The sequence below is a fragment of the Doryrhamphus excisus genome, chromosome 21 (genome assembly GCF_030265055.1).
Source record: "Doryrhamphus excisus isolate RoL2022-K1 chromosome 21, RoL_Dexc_1.0, whole genome shotgun sequence".
Classification (NCBI taxonomy): Eukaryota; Metazoa; Chordata; class Actinopteri; order Syngnathiformes; family Syngnathidae; genus Doryrhamphus; species Doryrhamphus excisus.
The window spans coordinates 4,842,206-4,870,148 of record NC_080486.1 but is presented as its reverse complement, the minus strand read 5'-3'; the positions used below and the strand labels follow the sequence as shown (position 1 = coordinate 4,870,148).

Genomic DNA, 27,943 nt, shown 5'->3' with positions numbered 1-27,943 from the left:
GGGGGAAAACCGGGAATAAAGTTAAATGAGAGGGAGGAACATATCAGTGGATTGCGTGTGAACAGTAATGTTGGCCTTCAAAGAGCACAGTGGAGCACATTGTATCCGCGCATGAGTCGCTCGACGGGGACGGCGGCATGACGGAGGGAGGGAGGGCACGCCAGGACAAGGGCTGAGAGGGAGATGCATGATGAGCGAGAGGAGGAGAGGAGGAGAGAGGAGAAGGCTGATCGAGTCTGTCTCATGACAAACGGGATCTTTGTTACCGAGACGGCCGTTCACTCTCACGCTTTTAAGCGGGAGGATCCCACACTGGGCGGACACTTCATTAGGCACACCTGCACAATACGGCAAAGGCTTGATTGATCATTCAGTCATTCAGTCCTAATCTCGATTTAGCTGTGCTAATGTGATTCCGGATAATTCCTCAAATTGTCCCCACACTCGATCCTGTAAGGAACGATTGAACATTAATACTCCGTCCTCTCCTCTCTGTCACTTCCACTATACGTCTCCGTGGCTGAGCGTGATCAAGGCCAATTATGGCTTCATTTAAGCATGCAACGCATCCCGTGAAAGCCATGCATTACTGGATTGTCGTGCCATCCGTCCATCCGTCGCTCCATATGTAATGGTAATGGTTTTCATTTGAACATGCATCAGATTACAATTGAATGCATCACATAATCAGTTCACAGTTCCACATGTCCAAAAAGGAGTAGAAACAAGCAAAGCTTATTAAATCCTACCCCTCCATCTGGTACTTTTACAATCAGTAACTGTTACATTTGTTCACTTCCTGCTTTCCTAATATATTTCCTAATAGAGTTTATGCTTCATTATTCGTGAAGTTTGTAATGTTTTTTCGTCAAGTGTTGAGATTTCCTATTTTGTTTGGTGGTCCTTGAACGCGCCATAGTTGATGTGAGATATAAAAGTAAACTTGTACACCGTCCATCCATACAAAGGCACAAAGAGGCACATCTGGAACTTTTACAATCAGTAACTGTTACATTTGTTCACTTCCTGCTTTCCTAATATAATTAAGTTTATTTATTTTTTTTTTACTTTATTTTATAAATTTTATTTTTTTTATATTATTATAAAAATATTTTATATTTTTATATTATTTTAATATCTTGTTTAAATGTAATTATTTATTTTTTGTCACATACCAAATTTATTTTTTTACTTTATTTTAAATAAATTTTATTTTTTTATTATAAAATTATTATTTTATAATTTTATATTATTTTTATATCTTTTTAAAATTTAATTATTTATGTTTTTTCACATACCGAAGTACGGGGTGATATGACCATAGAAAAAACTGGAAAACTGTTCCGGTGACAAAGTCTGGTGCTTGTGTGTCTCACCGAACATTCCAGTCACATGACTAAATACTAAATATGATTCACAGTGAACAGAATGCCTTATGTTTGTATTTTACTTCATTTTTTCTGCACTAAGGAGCCAAGTACACAGGCTGAATTTGTGCACTTAGTAGCTTTTAAGTGTTTAAGTGTGTACTGCAAAATGGGTTCGCTGGGGGAGCTGAGTCCCGGGTGGACAGGAAGTCACGTCAGGGTTTCAGAGTTGAGTTTTAGCCTGTGTTTTAATTAGGGATTATTGTGCCTGTAATTCCAGAAAAAACTGGAAAACTGTTCCGGTGACAAAGTCTGGTGCTTGTGTGTCTCACCGAACATTACAGTCACATGACTAAATACTAAATATGATTCACAGTGAACAGAATGCCTTATGTTTGTGTTTTTTATATTTTTTCTGCACTAAGGAGCCAAGTACACAGGCTGAATTTGTGCACTTAGTAGCTTTTAAGTGTTTAAGTGTGTACTGCAAAATGGGTTCGCTGGGGGAGCTGAGTCCCGGGTGGACAGGAAGTCACGTCAGGGTTTCAGAGTTGAGTTTTAGCCTGTGTTTTTATTAGGAATTATTGTGCCTGTAATTCCAGAAAAAACTGGAAAACTGTTCCGGTGACAAAGTCTGGTGCTTGTGTGTCTTACCGAACATTCCAGTCACATGACTGAATACTAAATATGATAGTGAACAGTGAACAGAATGCCTTATGTTTGTATTTTACTTCATTTTTTCGGCACTAAGGAGCCAAGTACACAGGCTGAATTTGTGCACTTAGTAGCTTATAAGTGTTTAAGTGTGTACTGCAAAATGGGTTCCCTGGGGGAGCTGAGTCCCGGGTGGACAGGAAGTCACGTCAGGGTTTCAGAGTTGAGTTTTAGCCTGTGTTTTTATTAGGGATTATTGTGCCTGTAATTCCAGAAAAAAATGGAAAACAAAGTCTGGTGCTTGTGTGTCTTACCGAACATTCCAGTCACATGAATGAATACTAAATATGATAATGAACTTATTTTACTTCATTTTTTCTGCACTAAGGAGCCAAGTACACAGGCTGAATTTGTGCACTTAGTAGCTTATAAGTGTTTAAGTGTGTACTGCAAAATGGGTTCCCTGGGGGAGCTGAGTCCCGGGTGGACAGGAAGTCACATAAGGGGTTTCAGAGATGAGTTTTAGTCTGTGTTTTTATTAGGGATTATTGTGCCTGTAATTCCAGAAAAAAATGGAAAACTGTTCCGGTGACAAAGTCTGGTGCTTGTGTGTCGCACCGAACATTCCAGTCACATGACTGAATACTAAATATGATTCACAGTGAACAGAATGCCTTATGTTTGTGTTTTTTATATTTTTTCTGCACTAAGGAGCCAAGTACACAGGCTGAATTTGTGCACTTAGTAGCTTTTAAGTGTTTAAGTGTGTACTGCAAAATGGGTTCCCTGGGGGAGCTGAGTCCCGGGTGGACAGGAAGTCACGTCAGGGTTTCAGAGTTGAGTTGTTGAATGTTGAATGTTTTGAGTGTTTTTATTAGGGATTATTGTGCCTGTAATTCCAGAAAAAAATGGAAAACAAAGTCTGGTGCTTGTGTGTCTCATCGAACATTCCAGTCACATGAATGAATACTAAATATGATAGTGAACTTATTTTACTTCATTTTTTCTGCACTAAGGAGCCAAGTACACAGGCTGAATTTGTGTACTTAGTAGCTTTTAAGTGTTTAAGTGTGTACTGCAAAATGCAGTGCGCTCTCAGTACTCCAAATAGTGTGCACGGAAGTGCATAAAATTGAGACGCCACCAATGTATTGACGGAAGTAGCGTTTATCTTTTGTGTATTTATGCAGTCCAGCCCTGTTTGACATTGTTGCTATTCTCATCAATGCCCGTGGAAGCGGAGGATATCGCGTGCGGCCGCCGCAGTGTTAAATCTATTTGGGGCTTCGACTTATGCGAGGAAAAACTCAGTGGCATGTTGCTGAGCTAATAATGTCTGACCGCTTTCTCTGTGAGCCGCACAAGCGCTCCTTTGGGATGAAGAGCGAGCACACAGTGGCATGCCTCTACGTAAATGACCTCTCTGCCGTTGCGTGCAGTGGTTTGTTTGCAAGGGCCGGCCACATGTTTGACCATTACATAACTCCTCAGTTGCGGTCCGTAAATCATGTGTGTTTAAAGCACATTGAGACATGTGTGTTATCGGTTTTTGGAAATCAAACTTTTACAACTTCTTTGCATGCAACAGGGTTTTTTTTTTTATTCGCTGTGAATAACACATTGCTGAACGCTGATCACACAACTGACGAGTTTGGTGTGAAACAAAATGTGGGAGCTGCGAGATGCTTAATTAAAGACTCATTAAAGGTCGCCTCTGAAAACAGGGCGAGTCTTTGTCGTGGTGTTTGCACAGGTGCATGTCATGTCCTGATGGTGACGGGTTTGCGCATCACTATTGTCCGTAAATGCACGTACACACAAACGACCCACACAGGCCTAACACATGAATCAAGCGCGTATAAATGGAGAAATGTACAGCAAAAATGAATAAATAGAGTAAATGTCACACATAATAATGTTGAAAACATCTTCTGTATTATATAAGATATTATAATGGCAGCCTCCCAGCATGCTTTGTGCCAATTGTCTAGTAAAAAGTTCTAAAAGTTACATGAAAAAAGTTAAGGCAGCTGTTATTTACTAGTCCCATAGTAGTTTCGTGGTAGACTGTGGTCTATTATTAGTCAAAACATTGAAATACACATAATATGTAGTATTCTGGGCACTATGTGGCAGTAATGGCGCAAAACACTGACATATTACTTTTGATTACATTACCTTAACACTGCATGAAGTCAGCCATACCATGTCCGACATGATGGAGTGAGAAAACGTTCTCCCATCCCGTGTGGAAGTGGTACGTTTTTGGCTTCTTGAGTCTAGAAAGAATAAACATAACTGGTTAGCTCTCGGCTGCACGGTGAAGACTGATTAGCGTTATCTGTTATCAGGCCTCACAGCTAGGAGACCCGAGTTCAATTCCCTCTGTGCATGCATGGCTTTTCTCCGGTTTCCTCCCACATTCCAAAAACATGCTAGGTTAATTAGCGACTCCAAATTGTCCATAGGTATGAATGTGAGTGTGAAGGGTTGTTTGTCTATATGTGCCCTGTGATTGGCTGGCGACCAGTCCAGTCCTGCCTCTCACCCGAAGACAGCTAGGATAGGCTCCAGCACCCCCGCAACCCTCGTGAGGAAAAGCGGTAGAAAATGAATGAATGAATGATATGTAGCATTCTGGTCACTAGCAGTAATGACGCAAAACACCTTAACACTGCATGAAGTCAGCCATACCATGTCCGACATGATGGAGTGAGAAAACATTCTCCTATCCTGTGTGGAAGTGGTACATTTTTGGGTTTTTGAGTCTAGAAGGAATTCTTTAGAAGGAATAAATATAACTGCTTAGCGCTTGGCTGCACGGTGTTGAGTGGTTACCGTGAAGGCCTCACAGCTAGGAGACCCGAGTTCAATTCTCTCCGTACATGCGTGGGTTTTCTCCGACTTCCTCCCACATTCCAAAAATATGCTAGGTTAATTAGCAACTCCAAATTGTCCATCGGTATGAATGTGAGTGTGAATGGTTGTTTGTCTATATGTGCCCTGTGATTGGCTGGCGACCAGTCCAGTCCCGCCTCTCGCCCAAAAGACAGCTGGGATAGACTCCCTCGTGAGAAAATTAATGAATGAATGCTTAGCTCTCCCGACTCGATGCAGCACAAGCGTTGCAATGTGTTTGAAACAATGAATAAGGCGTGTATTGGTGACTATAGGGGTGCTATTCCATGTCTACAGGGCTTTAATAATGTTAAAAACCATACACAAAAATATTCAATTAACATCATCCATTTCTTGTTCAAACAGTCCCACACTGCAGACAAACTAGTTTTTCTTGCCAGTGCTCTGATCCTGATCTGGACCACCCACACTGCAAGTGCAACATTACCATCATGTGAGTCTCATCACTTCCATAAGTGTTATTAAAACAAAACAGGATCCCGAAGTATCACTAATCAAAGTAAAACTACAAAGTATTTTTTTTTCCCAAGGCATGCATGAATGAGCTCATGTGTGCATGAGATAAGTATCATTTAGTGTTCTCACTAGCGCTACCGGGAGCCTACAGGGGATACGTACTGGAGTACATCACACAGGCACAGAGAGAGGCTGAGGTTAACCAGATGAGGGGTGCTGTTGCGATAAGAGGTCTCACTCGGTCACGGAAACACCAGCTATGGATTTAACAGGGATGACAGGTGAGTGTATGGTGGGAATCCATTAATCCTCCCCACAACACCAGGATAAGCGTTGCAGAAAACCACTACACTTTCCTCTGTTACCAGCTCTACTGTATATATGTGTGTGTGTATATGTGTGTGTGTGTGTGTGTGTGTGTGTGTGTAGGGGCGTGGTTTAGCTCAACAGTCCCACCCTGCTGCACGCGATGCCTTGGAATCCGTGCCTGGTGAGGATTTACTGAACTTGCTTTAGGGAATCCCTGCTCTCTGCCCCCCCCCACATGGACACACACACACACACACAATACTACACGTACACCTTCAGGACTAAATAAACAGATTAGAGAGCACCCACAAAGGTGTCACTCACACACACACACACACACATTATATCTAAACATCAATGTTGTGGAGTCACATGTGTAGATTCATTATGTACACGCCTTCAGGATGTGGTGGTGACACACCTGAATCACATGAAAACACACAATACAGTACACACACACACACACACAGTGGCAATTTAAACGCCCATCATCTAATGTCATTTATTATTATCCCCGCCCCCCCTTGAGAAAACACTGCAGTTTAGGATGATGTGTGACTACTAGTGCTGAGTCGATACAAATGTTGATAGATGTCATGTCATGTTATGTCTTCGTGCGAGAGGTGGGGTACACCCTGGACTGGTGGCCAGCCAATCACAGGGCACATATAGACAAACAACCATTCACACTCACATTCATACCTATGGACAATTTGGAGTCGCTAATTAACCTAGCATGTTTTTGGAGGAAATCAAAGTACCCACGCATGCACACATGCAAACTCCACACGGAGATGGCCGAGGGTGGAATTGAACCCTGGTCTCCTAGCTGTGAGGTCTGCGCGCTAACCACTCGACCGCCGTGCCTCCCTGTACAGTAATGTTAATGTTAATTGAATATTTCTGTGTATGGTTTTTAACATTATTAAAGCCCTGTAGACACGGAATAACACCCCTATAGTCACCAATACACTCCTTATTCGTTGTTTCAAACGCATTGCAACGCTTGTGCTGCATCGAGTCGAGAGAGCTAACCATTCATTCATTCATTTGCTACTGCTTATCCTCATGAGGGAGCCTATCCCAGCTGTCTTTTGGGCGAGAGGTGGGGTACATCCTGCACTGGTCGCCAGCCAATCACAGGGCACATATAGACAAACAACCATTCACACTCACATTCATACCTATGGACAATTTGGAGTCACCAATTAACCTAGCATGTTTTTGGAATGTGGGAGGAAACCGGAGTACCCGGAGAAAACCCACGCATGCACGGGGAGAACATGCAAACTCCACACAGAGATGGCCAAGGGTGGAATTGAACTCAGGTCTTCTAGCTGTGAGGCCTGCGTGGTAACCACTCCACAGTGTCCATCCATTCATTCATTCATTTTCTACCGCTTATCCTCACGAGGGTTGTGGGGGTGCTGGAGCCTATCCCAGCTGTCTTTGTGCGAGAGGCGGGGTACACCCTGGACTGGTGGCCAGCCAATCACAGGGCACATATAGACAAACAACCATTCACACTCACATTCATACCTATGGACAATTTGGAGTCGCTAATTAACCTAGCATGTTTTTGGAATGTGGGATGAAACCGGAGTACATGCAAAATCCACACAGAGATGCCAGAGGGTGGAATCGAACTCGGGTCTCCTAGCTGTGTGGCCTGTGTGCTAACCACTCTTCCACCGTGCAGCCTGTTACGTAACATTCATTCATTCATTCATTTTCTACCGCTTATGCTCATGAGGGTTGTGGGGGTGCTGGAGCCTATCCCAGCTGTCTTCATGCAAGAGGCGGGGTACACCCTGGACTGGTCGCCAGCCGATCACAGGGCACATATAGACAAACAACCATTCACACTCACATTCATACCTATGGACAATTTGGAGTCGCTAATTAACCTAGCATGTTTTTGGAATGTGGGAGGAAACCGGAGTAGAAAATCCACGCATGTACGGGGAGAACATGCAAACTCGGGTATCTTAGCTGTGAGGCCTGCACGCTAACCACTCGTACACCATGCAGCCCCCATTAATGTTCAATGGGAACATTTTCACAGAACATTATATCTAATATTTAATTGACTGTGGCCTAAAGTAAAAAACAGAAATATTGAAAAATAAGAAAATCACAGCCCAGTATTTACTTGCTATGGGATCAATACTAAAATCAACAGTATCCTAATCCTATTGATGATGTGCCAGATTACCAAAGTCCGGTGTTATTTAAAAAAAAAAAAAAAGGACCTAAACAAGCCGGAAGCAGCAGAAGGGTGTGTGTTCCTGCTGGCAGCATATCAAGCAGGCTTGTTTGGCTAAAAGACAAGAGACATTCATTTAAGCAACAGGAAGGCAACCGCAGCGTCGTAAGAAGTATTACTTCAAGCAGCTGTCAAGTCTTTTAAAGTGAATGTTCCACACAACACAGTACAAAAGACATACAGTACAGTAAAGTGGGAGACTTGAGTTGGGTTTTGAACAGTTAACATTCATCTAACTTGCTGGGGTGTGTTGGCGTGATGCAGGAAATCCAGATTTTAGTGTACATTTAACAAACTTAGTCCCGCAATTTAGGTACTTTACCACCAAAGGACCCATAACGGAAGGGTCTGTTAATAAAACGTAGTATTACTGCAGACCTAAATGGGTTCACAGTACAGTACAGTACAGTACAAAAAAATATAAACATGTTTTTAAAGCTTTTATATGACTAAAACAAAGACATGGTCGGCGAGCTAGTTGAAAACTGCTAAGAATTTTTGGTGTTTACCGAAGTCTCATCCTATTGGTGGTCCAACGCTCATAAATCCGACTTTGTGGTATAATAATGTTTCAAGTGGGGAAAAAGATGTTCCCATGAGCAGGGCAGAGGAAACGGGAAGGTGATGTCACACGCTGACTTTCACACGGAGCTGAAAAGGGTGATGTGTCACCATGTCCGCTCCATTTCCTGGAGCTGTGTGGTGTTTCATAAAGGGTACCAAAAAACACCACAAATCAAGTGACTTTATTTACTTCTTACTGTTACCATTGAAATACCATAAAGTCCAGTCTATAAGCCACACCCACTAAAAACGATTTGTACCGCACATTGTGCCAGGAGCCAATCAAGAGCTGTGAAAAAACTGAAGATGGAGTTCTTGACTCATGGTGTCATCTTAACTCATCACACAGCACCTTAACACTAAAAAGCTATACCGACTGAATATGCAAACATGTACTACAAATACAAATTTTAAATTAAATTTTTTTTTTCAATAATCAATTTTGTTTGAGCAAACCATTTCCCGGAGGGAGGCTGATGTAATTGCAGCGACCCAATGAATTGTGCTGCTTAGACACAATCCAATAATAAAAAATAGGAAAATTACCTATGGGAAAGGTACATGTTACTATATTTGTCAGGTACACTTTTTTGAGTGTTAAGCTGCTGTGTGATGAATTTAGTGCTCATAGTAAAATAACACTGTGAGTCAGACTCCTATTGTGTTATACTCATATATAATGAATGCTTGCAACTTTTAATGGGTTGCTAAGCTTACTATGAGTGTACTGCCAATGAAAGAGCTGAAATATTCTTGCTAACTCGCGAGCAGCACAGTATTTAAACAATTAGTAGTTCTGAAATGAAGGACACGTCACAAGGTGAAAGGTATATAGGAAAATTGGAAAATTACCTGTGGGAAAGGTACATGTTACTATATTTGTCAGGTACACTTTTTTGAGTGTTAAGCTGCTGTGTGATGATTTTAGTGTTCATAGTACTAAAATAACACTGAGTCAGACTGTTATGTTATCTGTTATATATAACGAATGTTTGCAACTTTCAATGGGTTGCTAAGCTTACTGTGAGTGTACTGGTAAAGAAAGAGCTTAAATATCCTTGCTAACTCGCGAGCAGCACAGTATTTAAACAATTAGTAGTTCTGAAATGAAGGACACGTCACAAGGTGGAAGGTATATAGGAAAATGGGAAAATTGCCTATGGGAAAGGTACATGTTACTATATTTGTCAGGTACACTTTTTTGAGTGTTAAGCTGCTGTGTGATGATTTTAGTGTTCATAGTAAAATAACACTGAGTCAGACAAGTAATATGCTTAGTCCTTAGAGAAGGTTTCCATTGAACCTTATTGGTTGTCATGTTCACTTTGTCTTTTCCAAAATAGTACATTGATAGTGGATTTAGCAGGTTTAGCCGTGCAATCCAAACTCGTATTGAAGGTCAGACTGCATTGAGTCGTCTTCCCCGGAACACAATGAAAGTTGAAGCCTGTTTGATTCACATCTGGAGCTCCCACTCAACTGTCCTCTACCATACGTTGGAGCCACAAAGGACCTTCTTCTCCCTTCATGTTTTATTGTCCGGTGGGAAAAAGAGACTCTTTTTATGACAGCTCTCTGCCCGGCTTCTTTTTTTTTCCACTCTCTTTCTGCCTTTTCAACTCATAAAAAAAATCTGCTTGAGCTTCTTCTTTGTTGGTTTGACTTTTGGCTGGTAGCTTGGGAAATACACTACTTCCTAAATTAGTACACTGGACTTTATATTCAAATTTTTGTCATGAACAATGTATCATTTGTATAAAAAAAAAACAATACAAAGTTGTTTTTAGAGGTTTTAGTATGCTTTAAGTTCCCTCCACAGTTCGCGCTTAGAATTTTGCGGCTTCACTCCATCACGTTATTTCAAAAATATATGAACGAATAAATCACGCTGTTACCTGATTGAATGCGACTGTTACTAGCCAAATAAATTGCATATTTAAGCACATTTTGCATGTTTTGTTAACACCCAAAAGCTATACCTACTAAATATACAAACATGTACCAATATAAATTTAAAATGGAAAAAAAATTTCGTTTGAGCAAACCATTTCCCAGAGGGAGGCTGATGTAATTGCAGCGACCCAATGAATTGTGTTGCTTAGACGCAATCCAATATAGGAAAATTGGAAAATTACCTATGGGAAAGGTACATGTTACTATATTTGTCAGGTACACTTTTTTGAGTGTTAAGCTGCTGTGTGATGAATTTAGTGCTCATAGTAAAATAACACCGTGAGTCAGACTGTATTATGTTATTATATATTATGTACTCTTATATATAATGAATGCTTGCAACTTTCAATGGGTTGCTAAGCTTACTATGAGTGTACTGCCAAAGAAAGAGCTGAAATATTCTTGCTGACTTGCGAGCAGCACAGTATTTAAACAATTAGTAGTTCTGAAATGAAGGACATGTCACAAGGTTTGACTTATTATTATTGACATATTCAAATTTTCTTTTTGCGACCTGTTACTAGCCAAAAAATAGCATATTTAAGCACATTTTTAGTTTAGTTTTTTTAATTAAGCATGTTCAAGCATAAATATGGTTAAATGAATAAAAATACAAATATAAGGCATTCTGAAGACGCGTTCAAAGAAGTGATATGTACAATGTGTCATGTTCTTTATGTATTATTTTCTGTTATTATATCAACTATATTGGGCAATATGAGTGTAAAGGCGGTTATAGGGGTGTTAGTTTGTGTGTTGAGGGCTCTAATAATTTAGAAGTTTGTAAAGAGGTTTTCTAGGCTCTAACCATTTATTTTACTTGTCACGGTCGGGTTTTATCGCCACTAATGCTATTCTGTCAAACTTTTTATTTTGCCCCACTGAAGATAACGCTCCATCAACCACGTGCAAACCTTTCCGAAACATCTCCTCCGAACAGTGACTTTTTAACTGCATGGCGCTCCATAAAATTGCGTCTCAAACAAGATGTGCCTCCACGAGAACGGACAGATTATAGCCGTCTGTTTGAAGCTGAGCGACCACAGTGGAAATGGAGCCGGAATGACAAGACCACACACTGTTGTGGGAAAAGATGTTAGAGTCCCAACAGTGTGTGTTGATGTGAGCTCCATTTAACAATAACATCAAATGTACTTTTCACGAAAAACTTCAAATCATTTGGATCACACACAGGCTTGTAATAAATAGAATAGTGTCTCTCTTTGCTGTGTAGCAGAAGTGGGCGGTACTGCAAAACTGATGGTGATACTTTTCAAGATTGTTGTATGATTTTGTAATTTTGCCTCATCTGTCTTATCTAGTAAACCATACAAGTGTTATGCTCGTTCCGTCTACTAGGCTAATTGCTAATTCAATAGTATTTTGCAATTGAATCCCAACTCTGAAATATGAAATACACATTGGAAAGAAAGAGTATGTGGGACACTGATGCAGAGATGTGGTAGTCATGAACGACTCATTCAAAACTTGCTGGTTTTTACTGAATTGGGGCTCACTAGTCCATTCATTAATTTGCTTACCAAGCCGTGGGGGCTTGGTAAGCAAATCTGTATTAAAGAAGTAAACATGTTAGCATGTCGTTAATTGCATAGCTGTTACTCTTAAGTAACTACTCGACAAAAACTCAAGTTGACAAAAATTCAAGGTACATTGACTCACTTGTACTGGATGACCTGAGTTTCAAAGACTCACACTGAGATTCACTGACTCATTGGTTCTAAACAAAGATTTAACTTTAACTGACTCACGGGTTTACATAACTTGAGTTGCACGTACTCACTGATTTTCAACAAAGATTGACTTTCACTGACTCACAGGTTGTCGACTAAGTCTCAAGTTTCACTGACTGACGGGTTTGACAAAGACTCGAATTTCCCTGACTCACGAGTTTACAAAGACTTAAGTTGACAAAAATTCAAGGTACACTGACTCACTTGTACTGGATGACCTGAGTTTCAAAGACTCACACTCGTGTTTCACTGACTCAAGGATTGACGAAGAGTCAAAGTTGCACGGAACCACTTGAGACTTGAGAATCATTGACTCATTGGTTCTCAACAAAGACTCATGTTTCACTGACACAAGGGTTGACGAAGACTTAAGTTTCACTGACTCATAACTTGAGTTGCACGTACTCACTGATTTTCAACAAAGACTTAACTTTCACTGACTCACGGGTTCTCGACGAAGATTCAAATTTCACTGACTGACGGGTTTGACAAAGACTCGAATTTCACTGACTCACATGTTGAGGGAGACTCACGTTTGACAAACTCACAGGTTTGATGAAGACTCAAGTTTCACTTACTCACGAGTTTACAAAGACTCAAGTTGACAAAAATTCAAGGTACACTGACTCACTTGTACTGGATGACCTGACTTTCAAAGACTCACATTCATGTTTCACTGACTGAAGGATTGACGAAGAGTCAAAATTGCACGGACATACTTGAGACTTGAGATTCACTGACTAATTGATTCTTAACAAAGACTTGTGTTTCACTAACTCCCGGGTTGACGAAGATTTAAATTTCACTGACTCACGTATTTACATAACTTGAGTTGCACATACTCACTGGTTTTCAACAAAGACTTGACTTTCACTGACTCATGGGTTCTCAACTAAGTCTCAAGTTTCACTGACTGACGGGTTTGACGAAGACTCGAATTTCACTGACTCACAGGTTCTCGACTAAGTCTCAAGTTTCACTGACTGACGGGTTTGACGAAGACTCGAATTTCACTGACTCACGGGTTCTCGACTAAGTCTCAAGTTTCACTGACTGACGGGTTTGACGAAGACTCGAATTTCACTGACTCACATGTTGAGGGAGACTCGTGTTTCACGGACTCACGGATTTGAACGAACAGTTTTACTGAGTCATGGATTGGTTGACTCACGAGTGCTCGATGAAAACCTGAGACTCGAAAACTTGAGTTTCCCGTTCCCAAAATACAAAATTCAGATCGAGCAATAACATTTCCAGTGTGGGCATAAGTTGTCAAGCGGATGTTTTGCTTAGGTAAGCACAAACAAGCTTGTTTCACCGACATGTTATATAGATCAGCATACATGCATCTGGCCCTTCATTTTCCACCATCTCCATAGCATATTAGCACACTTCCTAGTGTGCTTAAACATTAAAGCACACTAGGAAGGAAGCGGCGAGTCTCTAGTTACACATCAGGTGTCCTCTTGGCTCAGCCTAACCACTGCAGGCAGATACAAAAGTGTTTTGTCAGCACTAAATGGCTTTGTGTTGCTGGTAATAATCACTGGTGTCACTGACCACGGAGCTTATGTGCCATTTCCTGCCCCGCTAAAAAAAAATCGGGGGATCGGTGGAGCGGGGATGTTTTTTGTGACTTTGACTTCCTTGTAATTTTCCCCGTGAAACGCTGTTATGTCTTCTCGACTCTACAGGTGTCTCTTCTCCTCTGTGCCAATCCCTTTTGACTTTTTAAAGGGTTTAACTTGGCAGGGCGCACATTTCTTGATGGCCAGCTACCGCTGGGCTTGACACATCACATTAGGGCCTCTCACGCTATCCTCAGCACAACAGGCCAACCCACTTCAATCGGTTGTAGTACATTACACTTGGCTCTATGCGTGTGTGTGTGTGTGTGTGTGTGTGTGTGAATAAGGAATAGGCCCAACCTTGTTAACCCTTTACAGGGGACTCACTGAAATACTTGGAAGCATTGATTTGAAGCTTATTTTGCACTGAACAGGAAGTCAGTTGTTATTGATAATAATTATTGATGATTGATATTGAAGTAGGCTGCGCGGCGGTTGAGTGGTTAGCGCGCAGACCTCACAGCTAGGAGACCCAGGTTCAATCGCTGTGTGGAGTTTGCATGTTCTCCCCGTGCATGCGTGGGTTTTCTCCAGGTATTCCGGCTTCCTCCCACATTCCAAAAACATGCTAGGCTAATTGCCGACTCCAAATTGTCCATAAGTATGAATGTGAGTGTGAATGGTTGTTTGTCTATATGTGCCCTGTGATTGGCTGGCGACCAGTCCAGAGTGTACCCCGCCTTTTGCCCAAAGACAGCTGGGATAGGCTCCAGCACTCCCGCGATCCTCGTGAAGTTAAGCGGCGGAAAATGAATGAATGAATGAATGATATTGAAGTAGGCTGCACGGTGTTCGAGTGGTTAGCGTGCAGACCTCACAGCTAGGAGACCTGGGTTCAATCTCTGTGTGGAGTTTGCATGTTCTCCCCCGCGTTCTCCGGGTACTCCGGTTTCCACATTCCAAAAACATGCTAGGTTAATTGGTGACTCCAAATTGTCCATAGGTATGAATGTGAGTGTGAATGGTTGTTTGTCTATATGTGCCCTGTGATTGGCTGGCGACCAGTCCAGGGTGTACCCCGCCTCTTGCCCGAAGACAGCTGGGATAGGCTCAAGCACCCCCACAATCCTTGTGAACGTAAGCGGTAGAAAATGAATGAATGTTACGTAACAGGCTGCACAGTGGACAAGTGGTTAGCACACAGGCCACACAGCTAGGAGACTCAAGTTCAATTACACCCTCTGGCAACTCTGTGTGGAGTTTGCATGTACTCTGGTTTCGTCGCACATTCCAAAAAAATGCTAGATTAATTAGCGACTCCAAATTGTCCATAGGTATGAATGTGAGTGTGAATGGTTGTTTGTCTATATGTGCCCTGTGATTGGCTGGCGACCAGTCCAGGGTGTACCCCGCCTCTCGCATGAAGACAGCTGGGATAGGCTCAAGCACCCCCACGACCCTTGTGAGCATAAACGGTAGAAAATGGCTGCACGGTGTCAGAGTGGTTAGCATACAGGCCACACAGCTAGGAGACCCGAGTTCGATTCCACCCTCCGGCATCTCTGTGTGGAGTTTGCATGTACTCCAGTTTCGTCCCACATTCCAAAAACATGCTAGGTTAATTAGCGACTCCAAATTGTCCATAGGTATGAATGTGAGTGTGAATGGTTGTTTGTCTATATGTGCCCTATAGTATAACTGGCACGAGGAGACACAAGCACAATGCTGATATATTTTCTCTCCTAAAGCACAGGAAACATCCTGAATCTATTTTACTCACATTCCTGCAGTGCCGCTCATAAATTAGCCACAAGCGGAGAATGCCTGCCTATATAGTGACGTACTGTAAAGGAACAGAAAAAAAAAAAAAAAAACATGTGTTCTTCTCATCCCTTTGACTTCTGTGGTTTCACAGCCTGGAAATTGCATCATTTGTTTATATTGCGGAGGGAGAAATGTCTTTGATGCTTTTTAAAAGCCATCTATTTACTTAAAGGGATGCAAAGCTGTATTATAATGTTATAAGATGCCATAAACACTATAGTTATGCGATCATTTCAAAGCGTGAAAGCATATTGTTTTCAATCAAGATGCATGCATGAAATCATGGCTGTGTTTTCAGTGAATTACAGTGCTTTGCTGATAATAACTACTTGTACAAACAGCCAAGCAACTGTGTGCAGCTGCTTGACATGCGTCTAAAAAGTAATAAATGAAATACTTCATGGGTAAGAATGTTTAGGGCAGGCGTGTACAGTTAACCTTTTAAAACCGCAAGACCCCAGTAAAGGGGTAGCGTGGGTGCAGTTTGCTTGTATCGAAATACACATGCCGTACAGACATATAAACGGAAGAAAGACAGCTAAAAGCGCCTGTATTCCTACAAGTAAGCGGGTCTTATTACAGCGCAGCTGCAAAAACCACTCTGCTGTACAGACATATAAACGGAAGGAAGACAGCTAATAGCGCAACACAACCGATTACAGTTGTAGAAATCCTGAGGACTCTAACTGGGTTTCGAATAGAGGATAAGGGAATCTTAAAGAACCGAATCATAGAATGAGAACCAGATTGTTTATTCCTGACAGACGTCCGGCTTTATCTGCAGTCCCTGTATGCCTACAAGTAAGCGGGTCTTATTACAGCGCAGCTGCAAAAACCACTCTGCTGTACAGACATATAAACGGAAGAAAGACAGCTAAAAGCGCAACACAACCGATTACAGTTGTAGAAATCCTGAGGACTCTAAGTGGGTTTCGAATAGAGGATAAGGGATGTTTAAAGAACCAAATCATAGAATGAGAACCAGATTCTTTATTCCTGACACAGACGTCCGGCTTTATCTGCAGTCCCTGTATGCCTACAAGTAAGCGGGTCATATTACAGTGCAGCTGCAAAAAACACTCTGCTGTACAGACATATAAACGGAAGAAAGACAGCTAAAATGCCTGTATTCCTACAAGTAAGCGGGTCTTATTACAGCGCAGCTGCAAAAACCACTCTGCTGTACAGACATATAAACGGAAGGAAGACAGCTAAAAGCGCAACACAACCGATTACAGTTGTACAAATCCTGAGGACTCTAAGTGGGTTTCGAATAGAGAATAAGGGAATCTTAAAGAACCGAATCATAGAATGAGAACCAGATTGTTTATTCCTGACTCAGACGTCCGGCTTTATCTGCAGTCCCTGTATGCCTACAAGTAAGCGGGTCTTATTACAGCGCAGCTACAAAAAACACCCTTCCTTTCCCTGCCCGGCCTTTTATACACTCAAAATTGTGTAAGAGGCTGGAGTCCTGGACCAATCAGCTTTCGCCACTGCCCTTGCTTGAACCGCTTCTTTAGCTTTTATCTTTAGCTAGCAAAATTGAGCAAATACCTTCGCAGAAAGACAATAAAAACCACAAAAGCTGTCCATCTGGGTACCAGCCATTTTGGATGATTTTGACTGATAATAGAATATTGTGTACTTGGGCTATGTAGACATGGTATAAACCAAAAGAAAGATGAGATGCTCGAAAAAAATGCTTATTTCTAGCTTTTTCCGTTCTTTAGTAATCAGCAAGAAGAAGATAGCTAAGTTTCATTTGCGCAACACAGCGATATGCCTTCTGACTTCCTGGTTGCTGTGCAAGCCGTATTTCAATGGGAGACATGCAGGCCGAGTTCTTGTAAACTGCATTTCGGCCACCTTGTGGTCGTTTTTTTTCTGGCTTAAAACCGCATCAAACATGATCTCTTCTATTGTGGAGTTGCATCATCACCTCTTTGTGCCTTTGTATGGATGGACGATGTACAAGTTTACTTTTACGTCTCACATCAACTATGGCGCGTTCAAGGACCACCAAACAAAGTAGGAAATCTCAACACTCGACGAAAAAACATTATTCGTGAAGCATAAACTTCATGAATACGAATGAAGTTGGTCATCTTTGCTAGTCCTAGTCCTTGAATGAATCACAGGGTCGCACATACATAACATATTTATATTTATGCATAAAATATTATAATATAAAAACATACAAATTAATATAAAATTTGTATACATATGTATTTATACATATTTATATTTATAAATAACATAATTAATTAAAATTTGAATAATAATATTAATAAATATTGAACAATAAAAACTTAATTATTGAAAAAATAAATCATATATAAAATATATATTTTTAAAAAAATTGATTGACATTTGTATTAATCATGCAATAATAAATCCACATTTATCATTGTGTAGAAATTTAGAATAATCAAACAAATTAATGAATTAATATAACATTGATCATTCATCATTTTCCAAAATAAAAATGCTTCACGAATGAAGCATAAACTATATTAGGAAAATTTATTAGGAATTAGGAAATATTAGGAAAGCAGGAAGTGAACAAATGTAACAGTTACTGATTGTAAAAGTACCAGATGGAGGGGTAGGATTTAATAAGCTTTGCTTCTTCCTACTCCTTTTGGATATGTGGAACTGGGAACTGATGATGTGATGCGTTCAATTGTAATCTGATGCATGTTCAAATGAAATTAAACCATTACCATTACCATAAACACCTTTATACTATGTACATTTGACATGTATTATCACATATACATATTTGTAAATGATGACCCATTTATGATTAATTAAATGTTTTCTGCCTATTTATGTAGAAAAATGTAAACTATCTTGACCAAAGATATGCTTATTTTCAGGGCTTACACGTCTTTTCGTTGACTATTATCAAGCAAGATGTTTACCATTTCCATATAGTATAGCCCTTCGTCAAAGCACATGCTACACAAAGATTAGATTTTCATCCAGGCTCCATATTCTTCATCAATCATCAAGTACAATCCTAACATTCTCGGTTCCTTAGACAAATACAAGCACCCTAATGGATTGTTTCTAGTCACGCGCAAAGCTAAAGAAAAATAACCCCTCTGACCTTAAAGCGAGAGGGAAGTAATAACACCCATATGCTCGTAAAATTTGTGTCAGCATATTTTTCAGTTATCGCCATAACATAGTTGATGCAATATCCACTGGCAGCTCAACAGCTGGGATGCTACTTACTTCTAAGGTCATTTCGCTTCAAGATTTCTGGAGAGAAAAAAAACAAACCTGTTTGACCCAAATCCCCAAATTCCAAACAGCTGAACTACATTCCCAGCACAGAAGGATGTTGGTCATCTTTGCTAGTCTTAGTCCTTCAATGAATCACAGGGTGGCACATACATAACATATTTATATTTATATTTATATTTATATTTATATTTATATTTATATTTATATTTATATTTATATTTATATTTATATTTATATTTATATTTATATTTATATTTATATTTATGCATACAATATTATAATATAAAAAAATAATAATATACAAATTAATATAAAATTAGTATATATATACATATTTATATTTATACATAACATAATTCAATTAATTCCAGATTAAATAATAATATTAATAATTATTGAACAATAAAAATGTAATTATTGAAAAAATAAAGCATGCATAACATATATGAAAATTTGTTTTATTGATTGGCATTTGTATTAATCATACAATAACAAATCTACATTTATCATTGTGTAGAAATAAAGAATAATCAGACTAATTAATTAATGAATGTAACATTAATCATTCATCATTTTCCAAATAAAAATAATAAAAATAAATGTAATAATATATAATATTTTGATAATTAATCAAATAAAATAAGAAATAAGAAATAATAATAAAACTGTTAAATGTATTATACTAAATAATATATAATTATACATTAAATAAAATTTTAATACTTGTAATTAATTTAATAATTATTTGTAAAAAATTAATTCAGTTCATCAAATCAATAAATTAAATGAAGAGTAATAAATTATTATATATCGTACATTATATAATAATTATTTTGATTATATATTAAATAAAAAATGGTAAATAGATTTTATAATTGTATAATATGTGGCATAACCTCTAATCAATGAATTAATAGTATTATTCATTAATTCATTCATTTTCTACCGCTTATTCTCACGAGGGTCGTGGGGGTGCTGGAGCCTATCCCAGCTGTATTAATCAATAAGAATTAATTACATGATTTTGTGGATATTTTGTGGATATATATATCATATATAAATAAAAGATAGGAAAAATATAAATTGAATTAAAACTTGATTGTATGTATAAAAATTATTTGACAATATCCAAGATTTTTTTTTGTCTAGACAGATGAAAAACACAAGTCGGCATATGCACAAGAGTCGTCATCTTTGCACGCGGAATGAGAAAAATGCCTTTTTGGCAGGCACTTCAGTGTTTGTTTACACTCTTCCACAGCGCTGGAGTCGTTTTGCTATGAAACAAAGCGTGGCACAAATGTGCACGTGCTGCATGCACCGTGTATGTTGTCAGCATCACGCTAACAACAGATGCCAGGAAGTAAAGTGGCGACGGAGTGGCATCTACGGTACAGTAAAGCCTCGCCATGCGTGACTCTCCGCTGACTTTGCCTCTTTTAGCATGCTCGCGTGATCCCACGATCACTTCCCATCAAGCCCTCCACCCCCAATATCCTTCACACTCTCTCTCTCGCTCACACACACACACACACACATGTAGCGCCTCCCTGTGCCAAATGTAGTGATCGGACTGTTAGTATAAACGGAGCAGGATTAGATTGTTGGGATGACATGCAAGGGGCACAGATGGAGAGAATGTCAAGTGGACAGTCACGATATGGACAGGCCTGACCAACGCTCTTCTACACCACACTCATCCAAACACTCGTTTAAAGATCTGAAAATTAATTTCAATTCATACAGAAAGTAAATCAAATATTATTATTATATTACTATTATTGATATAATTTTTATTATGATTTTTTGGTATAATTAACCATACCCGAATGTTCAAAGTACTTAAATAAATTAAATTATGCATACTCAAAGTTCTTAAAAAAGTTCTAATAACTTAATTATGTCAAGTTCATTTAACATGTTGTTCCATTTTGAGTACTTTTAACTAATATGTTTTAATTAAATTGAACTATGGCTATATTAAGTAAGATTAACTTAAAAACATAGTTTACATACAACTTAAGAGAATGTAAATCCCAATGCTCAAAATAATTAATTTTGAGCATTCAGGTATAAGTTTTAAGTTAAAAATTTTAAGTTAAATTTTAATTTTTTAATAATTAATTAAAAAAAATTAAGTTAAATTTTGTTAAGTAAAACATTTCTTAAAAGTTCTACTTATGAATGTTGATTGCCAGTTGCATTATCTGTTTTTTCAGTTTATTTAACTTGTAATTTTTGATAAATATGAACTTGTTGCAAAATTGTGTAACCTACTTAAAAGAATTAGTAGTTACTTATAAAATAAAGTATCTATTAAACATGAATAAATCAAACTAAGAATAAATTAAGAATAATGTTCAAAGTACTTAAATAAATGAAATTATGCATACTCAAAGTTCTTAAAAAAAGTTCTAATAACTTCATTATGTCAAGTTCATTTAACATGTTGTTCCATTTTGAGTACTTTTAACTAATATGTTTTAATTAAATTGAACTATGGCTATATTTCAAGTAAGATTAACTTAAAAACATAGTTTACATACAACTTAAGACACTGTAAATCCGAATGCTCAAAATAATTAATTTTAATTTTTTCATAATTAATTTTTAAAAAATATTATGTTAAATTTTTTAAGTTAAAATTTTCTTAAAAGTTCTACTTATAAATGTTGATTGCCAGTTGCATTATCTGTCTTTTCAGTTTATTTAACTTTTTTGATTAATATGAACTTTTTGCAGATTTGTCTAACCTACTTAAAAGAATTAGTATTTATTAATCAAGTATTTATTAAACATGAATAAATCAAACTAAGAATAAAATTAAAGAATGGAGAGAATGTGAAAAAGAAAGCTATTTCTCTCTTCAACCCAAAATTTAAAAAGTATATCTAATATCAACTCCAAATATTAAAGAGTTTATGAACTAAAAAAAAAAAAAAGAAACACTTTTTTTTAGTTCTGCTAACTTATTGGGGTTTACAGTGTACCTAATAAAGTGACATGGTTTGTTCCTGTGATGCCCTGCAACACACACATGGATGAGGTGTTGGGAGAAAGATAATCAGATTACAGTGGGGTTAGCGTGTCACTTAATGAATTAGCTCTCTCAGAGGCCAAATTGTTGTGTGATATTGTTGACGTGACGCCCCTGGAGGCGGGCGGATGACGTTTAAGGGAAGCTGACAGGTTGATGCCAAGGAAAGTCATTCACCCTGAAAGAGTTTTTGGCCTTTAAGTGGGAAAAGGCTACATTTCTTACAGGAAGGATAGTGTAAGGATGTTTTTTTTTGTTTTTTTTGTACACTATAAACCCGAATAAGTTAACAGAACTCAAAAAAAGTGAGGCAATCAGTTGTCACATTTTTTTTTGTTCATAAACTCAAACATTTGAGTATATCAGAGCTTTAATATTTGCTGTTGATATTAGATATACTTTTTTTATTTTTTACTCATTTCAACTCTTTCCATAGGAAGAACGTGTGCATGTGTAACCTACACAGTACAAATCTATCTGATGCAATGGATTTATTCTTAATGTAGTCTTGGTTTGATTTATTTATGTTTAATAGACTTTATTTTATGAGTAACTACTAATTATTTTAAGTAGGTTACACAAATATGCATCAATCAAAAATGACAAGTTAAATAAACTGAAAAGACAGATAATGCAACTGGCAATCAACATTTATAAGTAGAACGTTTAAGAAAACATTTTTTTTTTAATTTAAATTTTTTTAAGTCAACTAATACCAATTAATTATTTTGAGCATTTTGTGTTAAAGTGTCTTAAGTTGTTTTTAAGTTAATCTTACTTAATATAGCCATAGTTCAATTTAATCAAAACATATTAGTTAAAAATACTCAATATGGAACAACATGTTAAATGAACTTGACATAATTAAGTTATGAATTTATAAGTAACTACTAATTCTTTTAAGTAGGTTACACAAATCTGCAAAAAGTTCATATTAATAAAAAAATTACAAGTTAAATAAACTGAAAAGACAGATAATGCAACTGGCGATCAACATTTATAGGTAGAACTTTTAAGAAAACATTTTAAAAAAATTAAAAAAATTTAAGTTAACTATACTTATACCAATTAATTATTTTGAGCATTCTGTTTTAAAGTGTCTTAAGTTGTATGTAAACTATGTTTTTAAGTTAATCTTACTTAAAATATAGCCATAGTTCAATTTAATCAAAACATATTAGTTAAAAGCACTCAAAATGGAACAACATGTTAAATGAACTTGACATAATTAAGTTGTTAATTTATAAGTAACTACTAACTATTTTAAGTAGGTTACACAAATCTGCAAAAAGTTCATATTAATCAAAAATGACAAGTTAAATAAACTGATAAGACAGATAATGCAAGTGGCAATCAACATTTATAAGTAGAACGTTTAAGAAAACATTAAAAAAAAAAATTAAAAATTTTAAGTTGTTTTTAAGTTAATCTTACTTAATATAGCCAAAGTTCAATTTAATCAAAACATATTAGTTAAAAGCACTCAAAATGGAACAACATGTTCATTTCATGTTCAAACAACATTTAAAATTTTTTTTTTTAAATTTTAAGTTAACTATACTTATACCAATTAATAATTTTGAGCATTCTGTTTTAAAGTGTTTTAAGTTGTATGTAAACTATGTTTTTAAGTTAATCTTACTTAATATAGCCATAGTTCAATTTAATCAAAACATATTAGTTAAAAGCACTCAAAATGGAACAACATGTTAAATGAACTTGACATAATTAAGTTATTAGAACTTTTTTAAGAACTTTGAGTATGCATAATTTAATTTATTTAAGTATTTTAAACATTCGGGTTTATAGTGTAGTAACAATAAAAGCTTGGTGGACCGGGACTTGATGAGTCGGTCGACATAAGCGGTTCTACTGTCGCCCTAGATTACCTGCTTCACAGATTGCCTCCACACACACACACACACACACACACACACACACACACACACACACACACACACACACACACAGTGGATACACAACACCTGAGATAGCATCAAACTGACAAGTTAATGGCATTCATACATAAAGCATGATGAGCATCACGGCCATCACTTGATCCCCCTCAACCCCTGACGCATTAACCACCTCGCACCCATTTAATTACACGTTGGGTGTGCTTTACACACTACATATTATTTTATTCGCACTAGCATTTCCTTAGCATTATGTGGCCAACAGGAGACAGGATGACTCGTGAAATTGACTTTTTTTTGAAAGGCTGGCTTTTTGTTTGTTTTTTTTCCCTCCATAAAAACCTGTTGAATGTGGTGTTTACTGTGACCACAAAGTGAGTGATAATTGACAAAGAGTGGCGTCTACGTCGACGAGCCAAAGATAAAAAGGTGTGTCAGTCGACTCAAACCGCAAGCGCTCGCATGAAAACGACGCTGCTATTTATAGTTGAACCACGGCTTCCTCCTTAAGTATGCCTTCTCATATTGATTGATTGATTGATATAGCTATATTATGTTCTGTACTACATGGCGATTGAAAATACTGATATCATATTATAATAAAATAAACTAATAATTAATTATATTATTATATTATTATATTATATATTATTATATTGTTCTATTATTATATTAGTATTATTATAATAATTCAAATAACTTTTTAAAAATGTAATAATACAAAAATACATGATATATTCAATTTGAAATAATGTATTTATATTCAGATTAAATACATATTGAATCAAAAGGTTACATGTACATAATGTACATATTTTTAATAAAAACAATGATGTAATAATTGAGCATTAATAATTAATATACAAATTTTAATAAAATAATTAACTTAAATAAATAATAAATAATTATGTTCATAACAAATAATTAATAATATTTTTTAAATAAAATATAATATACATAATTCTCAAAATAAAAAAATTATATAGCATATATGGTAATTATCAAATGAAAATAAATTATCAAATGAAACAGAATAAAATATTACAATTATAATGTATTATATTATAATGTATCTTGAACATTACACATTAATATTATAATTTAAAAATAAATTAAAAAATATTAAAAAATGAATAAATAATAAAAGGAAATAAAAATAAAAAATAAATTATGCTGAGGTTACCATTCCCAATACTAGCTCTTAAAAGTTAAAAGTGGACAGTGTATGTTATATTCCGCTGTATTAATGACATTTTTAATATTTTGTGGATTATTTATAGTCTCCTATCTTATAGGAGTCCTTTTATTGTGCAAAGTTTCCGCCGTCGATTTTCACAAGAGAAGTGATGGCAGGAATGAAATGACGTTGTGGGTTGAGTGAGCATGCTGACGGTTTCACTTTCCAATGAACTAGAGTCTTTGATTATTATAGTTATATTTTGAATTGTGTCGGTTATCAGGGTGTTGAGTGTGCCCAGGCACAGTATGGGGGAGGCGGAAAGGAGGGGGGTCTTACTGTTTAATATGCCTGTTTTGAGATAAATATATAGGTGAAAGCTTCGGATGAGTCAAACAGGCCAAACAATGACGTTTCCTGTGAGTGTGCTTTGTGTACATTACTGTGTGTACATGTACATTGTCATTTTTTTTCCTCTGGGCACCACATATGTGCAATAAAAGTGACTCATCAGGGGCGTTTGTATCCTCGCTTCACCCCCGCCGAGCAGGCTGAGGGGCCGTGGGACTGCTGGTGGAAGGAAGGAGGGGACCGTCTTCTCGTCTCTAATTAGAAATCCAGCGTTCATTTGGGTATATTCAAAATGAAAAGCTTTCTTGTGTAACCGGCTCATCGCACGCAACATGCCTGAATGCCACCGATTCAGCATTCTTCCGAAGCGGGCGTCCATTTAAATTCTGTTGCTTTTTCTAATTGCCTGTATAAATATTGCACCGTGTTGGCCTCATGTTGTGGTTCCTTTCCGCCGAAGCTTAACAAGCTTCATTTAGGTTTGTTTTGACAAACCCTTAGCTGGTCGTACATATGTTCAGTTATGTTGGCAATGAGTTCATCGGACAGACGATTTTCAGGGTAGAAGACTCGAATGTGCCACAGTAAGTCCTGCTCTTTATTTCAGACGGACATACACTACCCCTTAAAAGTTTGGGATCACTTGCAAATTTCTTTGTTTTCCAAAGAAAAACACATTTTCATGCATTTCATAAACAATGAAAATTAACGATCTACATTTTTGCTTTGAGGCAAAATTTTGTTGAAATTCAATTGGTTCCAAATGTCAAAAAACAATTTCGAGTTCAGTCCATCGAGCTGATGATGTCCATCAGAGTGCTAAACGTAAACTTGATCTCGGTTTTTATGAAAACAGCGATAAGACTTACTAGGTTCTGTAGCAACTTGGACGTTGTTCTTGTTGTTTTTTTCCCCGTGTACCGCATCGACAATAGCATCCTTTTTCAGGTGGGCGTACATCTGTCTTTCGTTCCGTGCACTAGCTTCTTCTACTGTAGTTTTAAACCTTTTGGGGGAAAAAATTAACTTACAGTATCACTCGGATACTATGAACATCCAGCAGCAACACATCATTATGGCATGAGTATTATTTGTAGTGGAATGAGTAGTATGAGTAGTATAAAAGTTTGGGATCACTTGCAAATTTTGTTGTTTTCCCCCCCAAAAAAACACATTTTCATGCATTTCACAAACAATGAAAATTAATCAGACGACTTTCACTCGCAAGCCGAATGAGTCTTGTAAAGGTATTCCTTCCTAGAAATGTTCCCTGCATAAGAACAGAACTGGAGGTGGGCGTACATCTGTTTTTCGTTCACTGTACTAGCTTCTTCTACTGTAGTCTTAAAGCTTTTGGGGGAAAAAATTAACTTACAGTATCACTTGGATACTATGAACATCCAGCAGCAACACATCATTTTGGCATGAGTATTATTTTGATGAAAAATATACAGAACAAAGCGTTTGTTTTCCTGGCTTAACTGGTGCCATGAACTATAAATGTAATTTTTGTGAATTTACCATTCACTTTTACAATGCAAAAACAATGAAGAACATAATTACACGTTATATATAGCATACACTACCGCTCAAAAGTTTGGGATCACTTGCAAATTTCTTTGTTTTCCAAAGAAAAACACATTTTCATGCATTTCACAAAATGTTTTTATACATTTCACAAACATTTGTATCCATTTCACAAACAATTAAAATTAATCTAAAAAATCTAAACTAAAACTAAAATCTCTTACCATGCTGTTAACTACTCCCTTCAGAGAGCAGCACAAACTGGGTCTAACAAGGACAGAAAAACGCTGCACAAATATCTGAGAGTGTGTAGTTTAAGACAAAAACGCCTCACAGGTCATAAATAGTACCCGTCAATCACCAGTGTCAGTATCAACAGTGAAGGCAACTTCAGGATGCTGGACTTCATGGCAGGACTGCCAAGAAAAAATGATCCCAAACTTTTAAGCAGTTGTGTAAGCTTATAATACATTGTCAGTGTCGGGAGTATCAACGATATTTATGAATAACACCAGTGCACGCGGGCCACATTATTCTTCCTGTCCAATAGCGTGATTTCTATCTACTCGTTGACCAAAAGACAGAAGTGGAAACAATGAAGTGTACAGTACTTCCATTTTTTGGGAGATCTTTGTCCTAATATCGCTTCCCTTTCATTGTGGTAATGTCGTGTACACACAATCCGGGTTTTGTCACACTTCTGGCAAACAATGGATTGGCGTGCACATGCACAGCCCCACAAAACCACACACTCGTATTTCGGAAAGTTGCACACAAAAGGATGAAAAATTTGCAAAACTGTTGCTTCTACTGTGTTAGAAATTGAATGTTTATAAATAAGACCAGTCTACGGTGCACTCTGCCTCTTGCTTGAAGCCAGCTGGGATAGGCTCCAGCATACATGCAACCCTTGTGAGGATAAGCAGCATATAAAACGAATAGTGCATGGTATTTTTGTGGCTAGAGCAGAGAAAACATTAGGTTTTTAACATTATTAGAGACTTCTTGACAAAACATAACACCCCTATAGTCACATTTAGACTAATTTT

General features: G+C 37.4%; 2 protein-coding genes across 14 annotated transcripts in view; one reads left to right on the top strand and one right to left on the bottom strand.

The window, feature by feature from the left end:
* The window catches only part of pigm (phosphatidylinositol glycan anchor biosynthesis, class M), a 123,078-nt gene that overhangs the window by 54,670 nt on the left and 40,465 nt on the right, over window positions 1-27,943 (bottom strand). For 11 of the 12 annotated variants that reach the window (XM_058059484.1, XM_058059477.1, XM_058059482.1 and 8 more), the window contains one exon: window positions 4,200-4,300. The gene's annotated coding sequence lies outside the window, so the exon portion shown is untranslated. Of the gene's footprint in view, window positions 1-4,199; window positions 4,301-26,188; window positions 26,374-27,943 lie in introns of those variants that run through there. The other variant, XM_058059488.1, reaches the window with a different exon arrangement.
* Window positions 1-27,943, top strand: part of LOC131108488 (uncharacterized) — a 94,501-nt gene that overhangs the window by 38,304 nt on the left and 28,254 nt on the right. The gene's annotated exons all lie outside the window — the stretch shown is intronic.